Source organism: Balaenoptera musculus, chromosome 14 (genome assembly GCF_009873245.2).
Source record: "Balaenoptera musculus isolate JJ_BM4_2016_0621 chromosome 14, mBalMus1.pri.v3, whole genome shotgun sequence".
Taxonomy (NCBI): domain Eukaryota; kingdom Metazoa; phylum Chordata; class Mammalia; order Artiodactyla; family Balaenopteridae; genus Balaenoptera; species Balaenoptera musculus.
In genome coordinates this window covers 82,768,065-82,787,692 of record NC_045798.1, presented here as the reverse complement: position 1 = coordinate 82,787,692, position 19,628 = coordinate 82,768,065, and the positions used below count along the sequence as shown (strand labels likewise).

General features: G+C 41.1%; 1 protein-coding gene across 1 annotated transcript in view; it reads right to left on the bottom strand.

The window, feature by feature from the left end:
* DOK6 (docking protein 6) overlaps positions 1 to 19,628 on the bottom strand; it is a 408,332-nt gene that overhangs the window by 18,151 nt on the left and 370,553 nt on the right. The gene's annotated exons all lie outside the window — the stretch shown is intronic.

The window sequence follows — 19,628 nt, the reverse complement described above, 5'->3', positions numbered from 1 at the left end:
TTCTAAGTATGAAAGCAGCTGAAGTTAAAATAAAGGGTCATTTGTCATTTTTTGACAACAAGTCAAAAAGAATCAAATTCTGAGTTTTAACTCCTCTAAAGCTGGACGGCATTCAGTCCTGTGGAGCCTCAATTTTAATGTGACTCTGTCAGGAAAGTGTTTATTAGCTACCATTTACATGTTAGAGAACATTTCAGCCTGGATTGATTCACTGAGGGGTCATGACAGTGGTGGTAAGTGGGCTTGAAGTGGTCAGAAAACTATTTTTGTTAAAAATTTTAAAGGAAATTATATTTTTACTTAAGACAAGTCTGCCCAATGTGAGTACATTTTCTATGTGCTTTGGTTGGATATATCATACATATATATACATATGAATACACACATACATATATACACACACATACATATGTATATATGCACATACGTATACATATATTTCAGGCTGGTAGTACTGTCATCTAATGATTGCAACTTTTGATCTTCAGTCATATGTATTTTACTTAAAACATTTTTTTGGTAGACAAGTCATTCCAAACATAAATCCAATGAAATGATAATGAAAGAATCTCTCAGTGAAGATGAGTGCAACAACGAAGACAAAGAACAGGCATCTCTCAGGAGCTGGAAATACGGAATTCTAGAGAAAGGACCAGGAGGGCGCTGAGAAAGGAGAGCATTTTTGCTTGACCTGAGAATTTGGTACCAGTGTTATATGAATTCGGCCATAGCAAATAGGCCCTCCTGTTCCTTTCAATCAGGAGATTAGAAATGTAATTCTCAGAAAGAAAATTAGAGAAGTTTAGCTGCGTAAGAAATGTATTCCTCTCAGTTGTGAAAGAAGTGCCTGGTAGACCAGAGATGGGACCTTGAGAACTGCTGATTCTGCCAGACTCGCAGACTTTACTAGCCTTAAGCCTTGAGCAGAGTTATAATACAGATAATTTAAATGGTTTCAGCAGGTTTAGAAACAAGATTGAGACGGCAAAATACTACACCTTCTAGAAACTTTGAAGCGAAATTGTATGGGGAACACAGGAAAGTTAAAGAATATAATTCAGGGTGTGATAGACTTGAGTTATAGAGTCCTGACTGTAGCTGAAGCCTGAGGTTCCTCTTTATCTGTGAAATGAGAACAGTCCTAGGAACTCCCCCTGAGCAGTGGAGATGAAGTGGGACAGTGTAACTAAACCGATGCAGGGAGTAGATCCCAATATGTTGTAGTAATGCCTTCGTTTTGCTTCCCTTTTATTTGAAATGGGTTTCTGGATATTGTTGAATTTACTAAATAACTAGGCTCTGATAAATTGAAGAGAGAATTTATTTCTAAAAATGGAGGAGGGAAAGGTGAGTTGTTTTGGGGTTCCCATTTGGGAAAGCCCAGCAGCTGGAGATCTGATCACTGCAATGTTCTCTGTCACCTACAGACAAAGAATGAGAGGCTTTTAAAATGGGGAAAAACTTTGTGCCTCTTCAACTTGGCATTCATCAATTAAACAGGGGAGCATGGCCAGAAAACAAAAACTTGTTCATTACTGACAGGTGGTATTTCAACACTGAACCCACCATTCTTCCCGGCCCGATTTCCTGTCCTCCGGTACTTACTATTTCAGTGAATGGCACCCATCAACCCAGCCCAGGTCGGAGAACTGGGAGCCATCCTGGTCTCCATGCTTTGCTGTCATCTCCCCTCCTGCCATCAGCCACTAAGTCCTGCAGGTTCTACCTCTTCAAAACCTTTTTTTTTTTTTTAATTGGAAATTAAAAAAACATAAGTGTGTATGTCCTTATGTTCAACATAAGTGTATTTATTGGAAATACATTTCTTTTTTTTTTTTTAAATTTATTTATTTTTGGCTGCATTGGGTCTTCGTTGCTGTGCGTGGGCTTTCTTTTTAGTTGCGGTGAGCAGGGGCTACTCTTCATTGCCGTGCGCGGGCCTCTCATTGCGGTGGCCTCTCTCATCTTGGAGCACCGGCTCTAGAGTGCAGGCTCAGTAGTTGTGGTGCACGGGCCTAGCTGCTCTGCAGCATGTGGGATCCTCCTGAACCAGGGCTCGAACCCGTGTCCCCTGCATTAGCAGGCAGATTCCTAACCACTGCGCCACCAGGGAAGCCCCCAAAACCTCTTGAATCCACTTATTTTCTTTATGCTCCCTACCTCTGCCCTAAATTTCTCATCAGGCTTATTAAGGCCATAGCCAGCCAACTGGTCTTCCTGACCAGTGGTGTCCGCCCCGCTCCACACCTGTTCAAGGTAAATGCAAACTCTCCCGCATGGTACTTAAGTACTTAAGGTTCTCAATGGTGGTGACAAGGGTATGATTTGGGTATTCTTTACTCGACCCTCATGTACAAAATCCATCAGTTCCACTCCTCTCCAGTAAAAATCCATGTAAAAACATTGCTTTGCTTACAAGTTTCAAGACAAATCCTCCAGGGCTTCCTTTTAACCACATTGTTACCCTTAAACTCTTTCCTATATGTATGTGTATAAATACATTCGAACTGCCCCTAAGGACTCTGATTTGAACTGTGCTCACTTCTCCAGCTTCAGGTTTTTCCAATCTCCACCTCCACGTCTGCTTTCACGGCCTCTTTCTAAAGGACACATGGTTCCCAGCTAAAGAGGCTCCCTGACCCGTGGCATGGGCTTCTTTCTCTGCTTGGAATGTCCACCCTCACACTCCTTTGTGCTCAGCTCTTTCAGGCTAATTCCTGTTTTTCTTGAAGAATTCATCTTGGAAGCCTGACACAGTCCTCTGCACCATCTCACCCAGCCTGAGTCTGCTGCGCTTTTTTTTCATTTTTATTTATTTTTGGCTGCGTTGGGTCTTTGTTGCTGCGTGCAGGCTTTCTCTAGTTGCGGTGAGCGGGGGCTACTCTTCGTTGCAGTGCGCGGGCTTCTCATTGCGGTGGCTTCTCTTGTTGTGGAGCACAGGCTCTACGTGCACGGGTTTCAGTAGTTGTAGCACTTGGGCTCATTAGTTGTGGCTCGTGGGCTCTGGAGCGCAGGCTCAGTAGTTGTGGCGCACGGGCTTAGTTGCTCCGCGGCATGTGGGATCTTCCTGGACCAGGGCTTGAACCCGTGTCGCCTGCATTGGCAGGCGGATTCTCAACCACTGCGCCACCAGGGAAGCCCCCTGCTGCACTTTCTTAGCACCTCCTGTATACCTCTTGCTCATCTCTTAACGCTTCACCTTGGTGTCTCTTCTGTGAGCTTTCACCCTGAACTTGAGGAAAGGAAGCTTATTTACCTTTGTCTTTGGAGCCTTGTAAAATGCCAGGCTCACAGCAGGCACTCAATAAATATTAATGAATAAAACTATGAAAAATGCATGCAGCAGCTCACTCTGTGCAGATAGAAGATAGAGAGAAGGACCGATATCTCATCGATTGCCTCGCATGTCTTTGATGGTCAATAATTATTTTGTTGAATCAAAATAATTTAATGATGTTGCCTGGTCCTGGCTGATAGGGAAATGACAATCCTTTTGAAAATGAGAATTTTAATAATAATGTAAGGCTAAATGTGATTGTCAAATGTATGCTATAGGTATAAATAGGAGAATAAGGAAATGATTATTTTTAGCTTCATTATAATATACTGACCCCAACAAATGTACCAATTTAAAAGGTTTTAAAAGATCTGAACAGATGCGAGTTTAGTGAAAAAATGAGGAAAGTGAAAGTTTGTTGGTAGACGATCCTCCATGAGCCTCTTGCATCTCTGCATGTTTTGTGAGCAAAGGCACGGATGGCCTTCTTCTGAAAAACGGAGCGAGTGTCTCCCTCTGGAGAAGAGGGAAGATTTGCTGTGTCCCATGCAGTAAGGATAATGTCTCCCTCTGGGACAAAGTTCAGGCTGGATAATCGCCCACCATAAAATACTGGGGCTTGTGGTTCCTCTCCTGTAACACAGCCTACTTCATATGTGGGTGTCACCCGACCCTCTCTTCATCTCCCTGTAAGAAATGGGACTCAGGAAACCAGCATAAATGCTGATACTCTGGCCAGTGCTCTTGCTGTGAGTAATAAAAGGTCCTTAGTCTCCTATCCAGGGGTCTCTTGTCTTCTGCCAGCATCCACGAAACTGCGGCAGGCTGACTGGCTAGCTGGCATGTGGGGTGAAATCTTAGACTGTCCACAGTTCTTGACAATGTTAATAAAGAGTGATATTTAATGATTCTCATGATAATGGCAGTGACTTCCAGTTTTTGTTGGGATTTTTACAATGACTTATTATTTAGTAAGACTCTGCTAAGTTTCAGTGAAATTCTTCATTATCTGAAATACACATCATATCTTAATGAAATAATTTCATGATAGTGACCAATAGGACAGTTTCATAGAGAGAGCTGAATAACTCCATGATATGTGAGAAAGAAAGAATGAATACGGACATTCTGGAATTCTTACTAGAGAACAGAAAATTAGGGAAGCAGTTCTCTTACCACTCAAATTCATAGGATGGATATACTTATTAATCAAAATTAATTTCCAGTAAAGACAGTCCAGTCACCTGAGAATTATCCAAATTATTTCTTATAAGGCATATAGATTTTTGTTGCTGCTATTGTTTCGATGGGGAGAGTCTCTTCTTCAGATGATTTTTTTTTTAACAATAGCATGCTGTCAACATAAAAATAAAATGGAGAAAAAAATCAGAGCGTTCATTTGATTGTCACAGGGAAGAAAGAAACATTTTAGGACAAACACAACGCAGAGAAGACGAATGATTCCTGCGGTTTTAGAATGAAGCTTTCATTCTGTTAGAGCCTTTGTTAAAAACAGTGAAGCATGTTTTAATTCTGAATATGGAAGACTGTGCTGGAAGATTTGCTGCCCTTTAAAATTGCTCTAGAGACGACTGCTATACACTATACTGCAATAGGGTACTTTAAAGATAGAAAATAAAGAGATTACAGGGTAAATAGCTTACAAGCTGTGATGGTTAACATTCAGGGGATGATTAACTGGTGAATATATCTCTTATCAGAGTTCTTTTGTTAAGATAGTTTCTTTTTGTCTCCTGTGACAGACAGTTAAACTGAACTGAGAAGATGCAGTCTTAGTGTATTTTAGAATATCCTGTTACTGCTGTTAGAACGTGGGACGGAAGGCAGAGAAATGTGGCCTACACAGGAAAAGTATGGTGCGGGGGGTGGGGGGGGGGTGAGGGGGTGGGGGGAGGTTTTGAGAAGCCAGTCGACAATTGGACAGGCTCTGTCTTATTGATGACTTTCAATTACCGACTTGCCTCACTATCCTCAAGCATCTTAACCACTACGTGTAATTTTCACAGGATGGTTGACACGTGAGTCTATTGAAAAAAAAATGTGATTGTATAGAAAATGAATGGCCGATGATTGTTATTCTGATATTTGCAAACTTCTGAATGGTTTGCCTTTTTACTTTAATAACAATAGGTTCTGGCAGTGTTTACATATTGCAGCTGTAGTTTTAAATAAGTGGAAAGAGACAGGATATAAAAACAGTAAATCGAAGGTTTAACATCCCTCCTAATCTTCATTGTCTGTGCTCTCCTGTGCCCGGTGGAGCTAATCCATGCACAGAGGCAGCTCCCTTATTGCTTGGTGTGTGTTGAAGTGTGTACTGTTGGGAAAAACTCATCAATGACTTGCATCATTACACATGTATTCTGCCTTTTGCTTTCTACTGACAATCACAACTTTAGGTAGATTCTTTAAGTCTGCATCTATATATCTATATATAAATAATATATGTATATATGCTATATTTAAAAAATATTATATGTGTTTTCCTTCGTGGCAGAAACTACAAAGCACAATAATTTTTGTCCATTCAGGTACTTGAGACTTGGGAGCTTAGTGTGGGGATGCGTGTGGGACACAGCTGGTGGTTAAGATCACTGTCTGAAATCCCGTTCCGTCTCTGGATATACGGGATGCACTGGAATGAAAACTGGTCTTGGACAAGCTGCGGAGCTCCTGGGGAAGGGACGGCTCACACGGTCTCACAGCCGGGATGCCAGGATGGCGAGGAGCTGCCCGCTGGTCTGAGGAGCAGCAGGTACGCTGTAGACAGTGTGGAAATCTGCATCAGTGGGATGTTTTTGTCTAGACTTTTCTCTTCACTTCATGCGTACTCTTCACTCATTGAGAAAAGTACGCGCTGAAGTAGATGGCTATTCTCCCAAGACTAAGATAACGATACAGATTAGATTGAGTGACACTGGCTAAAGAAACACACGGAAGTCAACAAGAGTAGCAGAGATGCAAGAGTTCGTTCCTGGTGAGAGGGTACTGCCTGATGCCCCTGTGTACTTGTAAGAATATTTTTTTTGCTTTTAGAATAACAGGCAGACATTCTCTGATACCAACAGTGGTAAAACCAAGACTCTCTTATATGTGTGTAAAACTTTTCTTTCTAGTATTTTTTACATGCATTGTTTCATGAAGCCCTCGCAGTAGAGAACTACACGCAGATTTCACTGGGGGTTACGCCGTGGTGCCCGACAGCCCTCTCTAGGGTGGAGGGGACGCCTGCAGGCTGGGGGGTCTTTCCTGTGTGAACTTGGCTGGGCCACAGACCCGGTTTTAATCAAACACTAACTGAGGTGCTGCTCTGAGGTGTTTCGTAGGTGTGCTTAGAGTCCAGAAGTAGGGAGATGATCCCAGAGAACCGGGGTGGGGCTGAGTCCCTCAGGTGAAAGAACAGCACTGAGGGTTTCCTGGCGCAGGAGCAGTGCTGCCTGTGGGCGGCAGCTTCACGTCCTGTCCTGGAGTCCCCGCCTGTGATCTTGAACTTGTCCAGTGAGCCCCCAGAAGTACATAAGCCAATGCCTTGCATTGTCTCCATGTGTCTCTCCCACTGCCTCTGCTTCTCTGCCTGCGCCCTGATGGATGCATGCACCGGGGTGTCCACTGTAACTAAGTTCCGGTCTCGGAGCACGTCCGTCCTGCTTGAGATGCCCTGGGGTACAGGGAACTCTGTTGGAAGTGGCTCCACAAACTACAGCGGGTCTGGGAAAGCCGTAGCTGCAAAAATGGCCAGTTCACAGGCTGGAAATGCTCCGTATTGTGATGGCATTTCAGGGTTCAGGAGGCTCCAGGGTCCTCATGGTTCATCGGTTCTCAGCTTGAAGGGGGGGTCTTCGGTAGGTATTTGTGGGGGAGGGCTGTAGATGGTGTTTAGTTTTGGATTCCAAGGACTCTTTCTGAGTTCTCAGTTCTCTAAAAAAGCTCCAAACCTCAGAATTCTGATTTTGGCAGCCTTTCTTAGCTTAAGTATGCTCTTGCTTCGGTCTGGATTTAGAACTCATAATTGAGGTGAGGGTACCCGCTGAGTTTCCCTGAGATGCCGACATTGGTGTGGACCAGAGGCAGAATTCTCATGGTGCATCTAGCCTGGGATGGTTGGGATCCTGGCCTGAACTCAGCGGTTGCAGGACTGCTGTGGACTGAACTGTGTCCCCCCCAGATTCACTTGTTGAAGCTCTAATCCTCAATGTGACTGACTTGGAGATACGGCTTTTAGGATGTAATTAGGTTAAATGAGGTCATAGGGTGAGGTCCTAATCAGTGAGCATTGGTGACTTTATAAGAAGAAGAAGAGATCTCTCTCTTTCCACACTCACTGAGGAAAGGTATGTGAGCTCACAGCAAGAGGGCAGCCATTTGCAAGCCAGGAAGAAAGCTCTCCCCAGTATCTGACCATGCTGATGCCTTGACCTTGGACTTCCAGCCTCCAGAAGTGTGAGAAAATAAATTTCTCTTGTTTAAGCCACTCAGTCTATGGTATTTGGTTATGACAGCATCAGTAAATTCTGGAGTGATTGATTTTAGGGCCAAAGATCCTTAAGGACCATTTTTATTATTGTTTTATTTCTTTTTTTTAAGAAAACGTATTTATTTATTTATTTTTGGCTGCGTTGGGTCTTCATTGCTGCACGCCAGCTTTCTGTGAGCCGGGGCTACTCTTCGTTGTGGTGCGCACGTGGGCTTCTCATTGAGGTGGCTTCTCTTGTTGCGGAGCATGGGCTCTAGGTGTGCGGGCTTCAGTAGTTGTGGCACGCAGGCTTCAGTAGTTGTGGCACATGGGCTTCAGTAGTTGTGGCACGCGGGCTTCAGTAGTTGTGGATCGTGGGCTCTAGAGCGCAGGCTCAGTAGTTGTGGTGCACGGGCTTAGTTGCTCCGCGGCATGTGGGATCTCCCTGGACCAGGGATCGAACCCGTGCCCCCTGCATTGGCAGGCAGATTCCTATCCACTGCGCCACCAGGGAAGCCCCTCTTATTTCTTACTTAAGAAGAAAAATGAAGCTTTTTCACTTAATAAAGATGGAACACATCTGAAATGATCAGCAGTAGTGATCACCGATGATCAGTTCCAGACATTCACTGAATGGAATTGTATAAGGCATTTCATGAAAGAATAAGAAGGAAGTAGATGAGTTGGGCTCATATTCAAAGAACGAGAACCTACTATGCAGCAACAGTTAAAATGTAACACTTTTAAAGGTTTAATTTGCACATCCTTTGGTGTTTGTCGAAGCTGTGAGTCTACTGACTACCTCATGGGCAACAGGGACGTGTGAGAATTCTGCTCTCCTCCGTGAATACTGTGCCGAATGCAGAACGCTTTCCCTTTGGGGTTTTCTTCAGGAGTGTCCTGGTGGGCGCAGCTGTAACTTCTGCTGCGATGCGATCCTGCAGCTCTTGCTGAGGGCCTCTGCTGTGGCCCTGGCCTTCTCTGCCCCTCCCCGGTCCTCCTGGCATAGCATTCAAAGGTCAGGAACGGTTTCTAAACCAGCAGCTACAAAGCTGACCTCCTCCAATGTGGACAAGTTCTCAGACCGAGTCCAGGATTTGCATGTCGACTGATCTGGATTTAAATCCTGTTTGCCCTTAATTGGAAGACACTTAAAGGCCCCAGGTTTTGCATTTTTCATGCGGGGGGGTAATAATATCTACCTCATGTTTTAGGCTAAGTAGAAAGTATTTTAAACAAGGTAACACATGTGAAGTTCTTTGCACAGCGCTTACTCCTGTAAATGTTCCATACATATTAGCTGTTTATGTTTATGACCGTGGAAAAAGATACCCCAGAACAACAAATCTCCAACCTTTCTGGTCACAAAACATCATCTATTCACTGCAAAACTGCTTTAAGGCTGTGGAGTTAATTCATTAATTTGCTCATGGGGAATGGGTCTAATTATAATATGTGTGGCCACAATTTTATTATGCACAGTTCCTGTTTTTTGGAAGAGGAACACATTGCACTGGAGATGGAAAATGGTCAATGCTGTTGGCAGAGAGAAAGATAGGAGCAGCTGCGGTCATTCGATGTCCTGCACATCAGATTGGAAAGGGGCCTGGCAATGCCGCAGGCCTTTCACTTCTGGAATTTGATTCTTCAGCAGCACAGATTAGGAGCAGTGGGATTGCGGTGGGTCTTCTAATAGATTCAGGAGCTTGTTTTATGTTTTAAAAATTATCACTAGATGGAGGATACAAATTAAGATGTTTGATCTGTTTTTAAAAGTGATATTAATATCAAGGTATTTGGCTGTGCTCCTTAAGTCACAGTGTTTTATTTTCGGATACCATAATCATTTGCATAGAAATTAGCATTTTTCATAAATCCTAGAGGACATAAAATGTAGGCTAGAAAGTACAGTTGTATAAGTTTACAACTGTGGAGATTATTTTTCATTATTTTTCATGCAAATATATTTAATCAATGAAACTGACAGTGAAACCAAAAAAGAATTTTAACCAAATCTTGAAAAGTCTCAAGTTACATGACCTATCTATCTATCTATCTATCTATCTATCTATCTATCCAAATAGAAAGATAAGATCGAACCCTATAATAGTTGTTTTTAGGTCACACACTGTAAAATATCAGAAATTTCATGGAGTTCAACCTAAAATACATACATACAGAATTTTAAAATGTGATGATGACAAAGTTTTATGTCGTCTGTCAACTTCATTTGTTTTTATTTAAATGACTTACTCCTGTAACTGTATTCTTACGTTTTAATATAGAAAGAGCCGCAGCAGTAATCACATGAACTCTGTGATGCCTCAGACCTTACTCCTAGCCCCAGTTAATGGCTTTGATGCTAATTTTAGCACAGAACTCCATAATATAGTATTGTTCTTTTATTAAAATTGTTTTCTTTGATGTGTTTCCAATTACAGAAGGAATGCATGTTTGTTGTAGTGAGTGAGACCAGACAATATGAAGATGAACAAAAGTAAAGTTCATCTTCCCATCTTCCTTCAACCCCGGGCTAAGGCGTGCCTTTCTCTCTGTGGCGGTTTCCCCTGGGGGCCTGAGATCTCACCTGCCGCTGTGGCCTCCCTCCCTCCCTCCCTCCCTCCTGGTGCTTTTATTTCCTGCCGCCTCAGCTAGGCTTCCCCAGGTGCCCCGAGGCCTGTGATTTGCACGGAGCACATCTCCGTTCTGGTCGCAGCGCCTGGGCACAGGGAGGCCAGCTCACGTCCACTTGCGTTCTTACGGGGGTCGGACTTTCAGACTTGCCTGCGATGATTGCAGATTAGAGAAGAGAAACTAAAACCCGGCCCCGCCTACACTGCACCTCCCGCTGTCCGGCCACTCGCCTTGCTCGCCGCGTCCCCGCAAAGGGATTTTGCTTCGTTTACCACAGCGCCACTTTTTGTCCCCTCCCATTCCCTCCCCCCCCCCTTCAGGGCCAGTGTAGCCTTAAAAATACACGCTTGTCGTTGTTGAACTGCAGCGCTGGGACCAGGAGCCCCTCACCCAGCCGCCTCTTTCACTTCTCTATGTGGTTGGTACTGGTTTCTGATTGCCGGCCCCCGTATTTTTATCGTCGTGCTTTGCGGGTTTTGTCAAGGTCACCCAGCTGTAGGCCACGGTCTGTCCCTTCCTTTCTCCTGGGGGTCCCTCCCTTCACTCCCCCAACTCTGCGGCGGTGCCTCCCTTCCGGGTTATACCCTCCCGGCCGCGGGCCGCATGCTCGCTCAAAGTAGTGACATGTTTATATGCTGCTTTCAGGCTTCAGATAGTTTCACATGTAATTACTTATTTTAATTCTGAAAACGGCACTGGGAAGTAAGAGGGCAGGTATTATTCCCACTTGGTGCTCGGAGAAACAACCTGGGGGCTGGTGTGGCCCTGCTAGGACCGGTCCAGGTGCGTGTGAGGTCTGCAACCCAGATTGCCGAACTCCTGGTTGTGTGTCTGCTTCCTCACGCTGCACCCTGGCTGTCCTCTGGGCTCTGCTTCGTGGCTTCTGGAACATCAGCTGTCTAATGACAAAGCTCTTTCTAAGTCCCCCTTCCCCCATTTAACTCCCCAAGTGAAGTCCAACTCTGCCACTAAAAAAAATGCAATCATCTGTATGAGCGGTATAGGATATTCTTAGGGAAGTCAGGAGATCTGAGGTTCCTTCCGACTTTACTGTCTTGTCACTCATAAAATGGAGCAAAATGGGGCAGAGTTGCTTGGAATTTAAGAGTTCATCAGGATCACCCAAAGGCTTTCCTTAACACGGACTCCTGGGCTCCACCCCTAGAATTTCTGATTTCCAGTAGGTCTGGAATTTGCGTTTCTAACAGGTTCCCTGATAACGCTGATCCTGCTGACTTGGGGACCGCACTTTAAGAACTGCTGGCCCACATCATTTCTAAGTTCCCTTAAATTTCAGCCAGTTGTGATTGGGAGTGACAGTGGCCACCGTCAGTAAGCTGCTGATAAAAGCATGTGGCTTGGCACTTTTTTGAAGATGAGAAAAACTAGGATGGAGGACGCTCATAACATACCCACCAGCCCCTCCTGACCAGCTCTGCCTAAAGCTTGATGAGAATCCAATATTGGTTCCCTTTTCCCTTTGAACCTATGATGAACTTGAATGGCTAGTGTTTATGTTTTAGAAATTTGTAGAGACATCAAAGCCAATCTGCATGCAATCCGATTTCTGAATGACCTTGTCACTTAGCATAATAATGTTATATAATAACCTGCCTAGTGGTATGAATCTCCAGTTACCTAGCCTGCCTTGTAAAATACTGATCCTTAAGGTTGATGATAATGGGACTACAGTGATTGATAAATGGGATTTTATACTGTAATTCTGGGTCTCACCAAAAAGGAATGTATTTGGGCTCTATAGCTTGTTTCTAGTCAGGGCAGCAGCTGCAAAATTTATGTTTCTTATCATTCTGCTAGGTTCATGGGTTCTGAGGGAAATAATCCTGTTTTCCTGCTTAATAAATATAGGGTAAACTCGTTAATTACACTGGGATTAATCTGGCATTTAGTGCAGATACTAAACAGTGCATTACATTGAGTATTTGACCTTTTACAATATTAACAGTTGGAACGGGCTAAAATTGAACATACAGCACAAGTCCAAATAGAATTAGCAGTGTGCTCCTGAAAATTTTTATATTTCAGCTGCCTTCCAATAAGAATTTATAGGCAGCAAGACCATCTAAGAAGATAAAAATAAAACTAATTTTCTAAACTGTGTGGATACCATTAAATATATAATTTATTATACTAATTATAATAGAACAAGTAATTTTGTTTTTTAGTTTTTTAAAAATTTTTTTAAAATTTATTTTTGGCCGTGTGCGGGCTTTCTCTAGTTGCGGTGAGCGGGGGCTATTCTTCGTTGCGGTGCGCGGGCTTCTCATTGTGGTGGCTTCTCTTGTTGCGGAGCACGGGCGCGGGCTTCGATAGTTGTGGCACAGGGGCTTAGTTAGTTGCTCCACGGCATGTGGGATCTTCTGAGACCAGGGATCGAACCCGTGTCCCCTGCATTGGCAGGCGGATTCTTAACCACTGCGTCACCAGGGAAGCCCCAAGTAATTCTCTTTGATTAGGGCTTTACTAGGTTAGAGAACTAAAAAAATCCCAGATAAGAAAGACAGTTAAGTGATATAATGCAAATTTCAATCTAAAACTTTGAAATACATCCAAGAAATCTTGAAGGAAAAGTAAGCAGTAAAGTACACAACTTTTTTTTTTAGTACACACACACACACAAAACATAAACTCAGTTTCAAAAAACAAATAATAATTAAGTGAAATTATTATAATATCTCTTCCCTTAATAATAAAATGAAAAACTTGTTTGAAAGGACAGATACAATTAATGACTTTTCTTCAGAGTTTATTCATATGTTTGCACCCTAAGAAGTTTCAGTTAAGCCTGTGAACCTTTGACAGTTCTCAGACGTTATCACATATGTGCTTTATGTTAGATCAGAATTTGTTTGGGCGAAGATCTATTTGGAAATACTGTGGCCTATTTGGGTTTCTTCTTTTTTCCTCCCCGTGTGTATGAGAGGTATCTTAACAGTGTTATGGTTTCCTGGAATACTGGAAGAAGATTATTAAACTGTAGAAACAAGTTCAGTCAAAATTATGGCACTGCCTATTTTGCATGTGGCTATGTGTATTTAAAAAGGGCCATGTCTATTTTATTTTGCATGGATTATTTCATCAGTAGTCTTATTTCTCGGATCATTACTTCTCATCACTCATTTCTTCCGTGAAAACCTTTCAATGGCCTTCATACTCCCACCTTCATCCTCCCCAAAAGGACATAACAGGTGAAATAAAGCCACCATCTAAGTGCTCATGAACTTTCCTCCTCTGAGGTGAAAATACTTTCTCTGGTGATGAGTTTAATGTCTCACCAGCATATATGCCTCCCTTAGATTATAAACCACAAGTGCAGGAGCTGTGTCTCTTTATGTGCTGTCCAAGTTCTGACTTCTTGATGGCACTTAATCATAAGAATCGTTAAATGAGTGAGTGAGAAATTGCTCTACCAAACGCCTCCATTTTGGTAGTAAAAGGATATGAAATAGAGCTTGTTCTGAAGTGCTTCCCTGAAGTGCTTCCAGGATGTAAGGACTCACCTTCCTTTCTGAGCAGAAGTGTATTTTGACCCTCCCCGTGTTGCTAAACTTCTCCATTCTTTATTTTTATCCAACTTTGCAGTTACTCCCTTTGGTAGATACCCTGCACCAAAGTCAGAGTTAGAGAAAATTTATGACACTCATAACACCAATACCAGTTGGCAGTCTGTGTTAATATGTGAGATGGCAGAGCAATTTGTGAATATGGAAAATCTTGGCTTAAGATTTTCTGAGGAAGCTTAAGAGGTACTTTGGGTTCCAGCTCTAAGATAAATAAGTTGTGGGGATGTGGTGTACAGCATGGTGACCATGGTCAACAATACTGGATTGTATAGTGGCGAGTTGCTGAGAGAGTAGATGTTAAAGGTTCTCATCACAAGAAAAATAATTTGGTGTTTAATAGCAAAATAAAAAACCAAACCAAAAAACACAAACAGGAAACAGTCTAAATGTTTGACAGTGGGAGTTGGCTGTATCGATTAAACTATAGATCTACTGCTTAGCATATCATATAGCTATTCTAAATGATGATGTACAAGGATATTAATGATGTGGGAGAATGCCCATGACATATTGTTAAGGAAAAGGCTGATTAAAAAGTATTAAAGATAAGATGCACTGAGTAAAAAAATCAAACTAAACGAAACTAAACAAAAAGGCTGCACATATCTTTATACCTAAATACCAACATGATAGTCTCTGGGAGATGCTTTTAAACATTTTATTTTATTCTCATTTCTCACTTTATTCTTAGTTCTCTTTTCTTTCCCCAAATTTTCTTCAATTCCCATACATTATTTTAATCAGAAGTATATGCACTTAAAGATAGATTTAAAATAGTAACTTGCTTGAATAAATATTCTTGGAGAATTTATAATTTTCTAATTATATTATCCTAAAATATGCCAGATTCTGTTTATTGCCTTGACAACTGCCCATTTGCCCTTTTGTCCTTGTGATAAGAAGCCAGGGTAGAAATCTTTTGATCTCAGGGAAGTTAGGGTTTTCCCTAACAGTTACTTACTTTCCCAGCGTTTCCCAGTGCAGACAGAGTTACCCATAATGTCAAAATTCTGGCCCATGAAATAGAAGACATCTGTGTGGAAATTTGGAAAGATTTCCTTCACTGATTAAAAATTAATAAGCCTCACAGTGGAGAAACTTTGTCTCTTCCTTCTGATTTGTGTTTTGAAAGTAAATGTGATGCCTGGAGCTCTAGCAGTCATCTTGTGAACAAGAGTTACAAGCATGAAGATGGGAAGGAAACTTGCTAAGCACAATAGAACAGAAGCATAGAAAGACCCTGGATCCCCAGTGACATCACTGAGCAGCTAAACCAACAAGAGGAGCCAAATGAGGCTTTTTTATATGATAAAGAAATGAACTATTGGTGTAAACCACTGTCAGTTGGTTTTTAACTTACTTGCAGCAAAAAACATTCCTAATTATTAAATGAGCTCCACTAGCAAAATTAGATGGTGGGATTGTAACTATCTTTTTTAAAAACTACAATTAGAGCCCCCTTACAAATCGTTTGAAAAAAAAGAGAATATTGTAAACAATGTAATTTAACAATATTTGTTATAGTGCAGTTTGGAGTAGGTTCTCTTTCCTTTTTTTTTTTAATTTTTATTGCAGTATAGTTGCTTTACAACGTTGTGTTAGTTTCTGCTGTGCAGCAAAGTGAATCAGTTATACATATACGTATATCCACTCTTTCTTAGATTTCCTTCCCATGTAGGTCACCACAGAGCAAGGAGTAGGTTCCCTTTCCTAACAGTGGTGACTAAGATGTGGTTTCCCTTGAGATCAAGCAAACTTGGGGCTAACCTCTTTTTGCAAGGGGACGGAGGACAGGAGATGGATTCCTGCTGTCCTCTGGTCCCTGTGCCAGGAGACGCTGACTCGCCCAGCTGTAGCACAGCAAGCCTTAGGGGTGACACTGGCCCTACGTGTGCTGCCCGCATAAGGCTCAGCTGCTAGCCTCTCCCTCAGGCTTGAACTTTCAACTCGAAAATAATACAAATGTCAATTTAGAAAAAGTAGAAAGAGAAAACTTGAGTGGCCTTTCTTAAACTATGAAAAAATATTTTTCTTTGATAGTTTCTTGGCAATTCAATTACCAACTATGCGGTACTTGAACAAGAGTCCGGTATTCTCTAGCATAGAGGTGACCCCAAATGTGCAGTGTTCTCTACGGATTAGCCCAAAATGTGATGAAAAGTATAACAGCCAGAGAGTCAGAGATGCGGTGATAGTTCTGGGAACTTCAGTATCTAGTCAGGTGGCTGTTTTGGTTTCCTACTGCTGCTGTAACAGATGGCCACAAATTTAACGGCTTAGAACAACACAGATTATCCTCTTGCAGTCCTGGAGGCTGGAGTCTGAAATGAATGTCCCTGGACAGAAAGGTCAGCAGGGCTGCGCTCCCTCCGGACTGTTTCCTTGCCTCTTCCTGCTCCTGGAGGCCGTCCTCATTTTTGGCTCATGACCCCACCAGCACATTACTTTTAGGGCCCCTCTGGATAATCCATCTGTCTCACCACTCAAGATCCTTAACTGAATCAGCCCTGCAAAGTCCCTTTGTCATGTAAGGTTCTGGGGATGCAGAAGTGATGGGCGTCGTTGGGGAACCATTATCCAGCTCACCACAAGAGCCTTAGACAGTTAAGTAAAAATCATACTGATACTAGTTGAACCCATACTGTGTTCCACACACTATTTATTCTAAGGCCTTGAAAACAGGAGAAAAAAGTGAATATTTAAGAGGAAAAAACATTAGCTCACTTAATATTTGTATCCTTAGGTGATAAGTACTAAAATTATTCTCATTTGACAGATGAAGATAATAAAGTACAGAGAATTTAGTTTACCTGAGATCATAATGCTTGTAAGGGGAAGAGTCCTAAACAAGAACCCCTACTCTTCCTCTCCATGCTACATGCCACCTTGACCTCTTGGGGCTGGAGTTTCATGGGTTGTTGGGAGGGTATAATAGAACTAGATACTCTCTGTATTTCAAGTTCTAATGGATTCTTTCCAACCCAAGGATGTAAATATATTTTGCCCAATGAGAAAAATTCCAAAGGTATGTTAGTTGTAGCAACAAAATCATTAAAATAAATGTTTCAGAGTCATTTATTATGTTGTTTGGAAAGAGTGTAGTGTAGGGGAAAAGTCATATTTCTTAAAATACAAACTTCATCAAGATATTAGTAATGACATTTCTAAGCTGGCCAGAATGACTGAACTATTCAGAAGTTGAGTCTGAGAGGCCAGATTATATAACAGGTCACTGTAAAAAAGATACCCCATGTCTTTCAGAGGCCATTTTCATAAATGAATTTTAAAAATGTAGCATTCTGAAACTATTATGATGCCAAAATAGAAAAAAGTCTGGAGAAAAGAAGATATTCACGTGAACTTTTTTTTGCAAAATTATGAATTCTGACAAAATAAAGTAACAAAGCTTTTTGTGTTAAGGCAGGTCTATTAGACATGTATACAGGCAGAGGGCATGGGATGAATCATGGTCAATAATAGCACTTAATATCCTTCCCAGAAACATAATGGGTAATTTTTGAAGCATAAGTGATTTCTGAAAAGAGGAACTAAACAGAGGCAAAATGAATGTTGACATAATGTAACTTCTTTGTTATAAGCAATTTGAAAATATAACAGGGAAGAGCAGAATGTAATTGTAATATAGAATATATTTTAAAATCCCATTTAATGAGAAGCCATTTGGTAGGTAGTGTACCTAAAGAAAAATATTAACATACTTTGAAATTAGGGAAATTCATAGATTAGTGGCTTTAGATTTCATTTACTGTTTCAATGCAATAGAAAAAGGAAGCCAAATTGAATGGCTCCAAATTTTGTGTTTTTATAGCACATACAGAGATAAAGAAAAACTAAAAATAGTAAAAATAACTCCGTAAAGATAAGCTGAACTGTAAATGTTTCTTTCCTGCTGATTTTAATTTGTTGCCTTAAAATTGTATATGCTGGGAACTAACTCCGACCCCTTGAAAGACAGCCATTAGAATTACTTCTATTTGCTTTTATATTAAAGTCAAATGGCTTGGAGAATGAAGCTGTGTGGCTAAGTTTAGAGGGTTTCTCAGCTGATGATATCTGAGACGAACCAGTCAAGTGTGAGAAAACTGTAATCGAGGCTTGGTCATCAGGGCATCATGGAAATGATGGACTCTCAGGGTAGAATCACACCTGAGATTTATTAGGCTGTGTCTTCCACAAATGACTGAAGCAGCCTGACTGCTCAGGACGTGGATTCTACGTGATAAAAACATCGCACTTCAATCCCGTGGCCAAAACTTGTTGTTAAAGTAGTTTCATTTTAGAGCTAACTAACTTATTGAGGGCACTTCATGATCTTGGATGCCCGTCAAGCAAATATCGGAGACATTCAAGCAATGCTAAGGAAGTATAGGTATCTTTCTTTTTATATGGAAATTGATGGAAAAACACTTCATACCTTTTTTGATCTTTTTCAGAATGAACAATTTCAGTGATTTCAGAATGGTTAACTGCTTTTCAAAGCCCATTTGTTGCCTTTTGGGCCATAGGCAAGCCAGAGTTAATGACTTCATTTTTTTACAAAACAAGGTTAGGTGTCCTCAGATTTAAAAATACTTAATTTTTCTCAGCTAGTTTGCAGAATATTGCTGCTGACAAAAAAACTTCTAAAAAAAATAGAGTTTCTAATTTTGTGGTATCTTAATGGATTTTGGATGAACAAGATAAAAGTGTTAAAAATTCAAATGAAGAAATGTTTCCTTTTAGCTCACAACTCCAATTTCTTGCTTGCAGGTCAATATATTAGTAATAATAGTAATAATTAGTAGTAATAGTAGAAAAATGATCACAGCATTAATTGTAAGTTTACTATGTACTAGGATTTATGGTTTCTTTAAACACATTAAATTCTGTTTATAAGCCAGTGACTTGCTAAAAAGATTTTTAGTTCTATTTTGCACATTAGGAAACAGACAATATGATAGTTAAGTTTTCTGCCCATGATTGCATAGCTAGTACTCCAGCAAGGTTGGTTTGGCCTCAGAACCAGTGCCCTCATCCCCTCTAGAAGCTAAAAAACATGAAGTGAAAATGGTTGTCTCTATAACCTAAAAACTTAGAAACAACAGTAAGTGGAATATTTCTTTCTAAATTTCATAATATTAATATTAATAATGAATAACATGACACTATTGTTTTAGTTTATTTAAGAGATTCCAAAAGTATACAAAACAGAAAACAAAAAAATTCTGTTCTCCTAAAATCTGGTAAGATCAACTTCTGGCATTTTAGATAACCTGAATTTTCACAAAGATTTGAAGACATATTCTAATGTGCAAGTGTAATGTAATTAATACACTTAATTTTTAAATTATGATTTTACTCTTTTGAGCAGTTTTAGCTTCACAGCAAAACTGAAGCGAAGGTGCAGAGATTTCCCATAAACCCGCTGCCCCTACACATGCACATCTTCTCCCCCATTATCAACATCATCCACCAAAATGTTACATTTGTTACAACAGATTAACCTACATTGATACATCATAATCACTCAAAGCCCATAGTTTACTTTAGGGTTCATTCTTGGTGTTGCACATTCTATGGGTTTGGACAAATACGTATAAAGACATATCCATCATTATAGTATCACACAGAGTATTTTCACTGCCCGAAAAATCCTCCT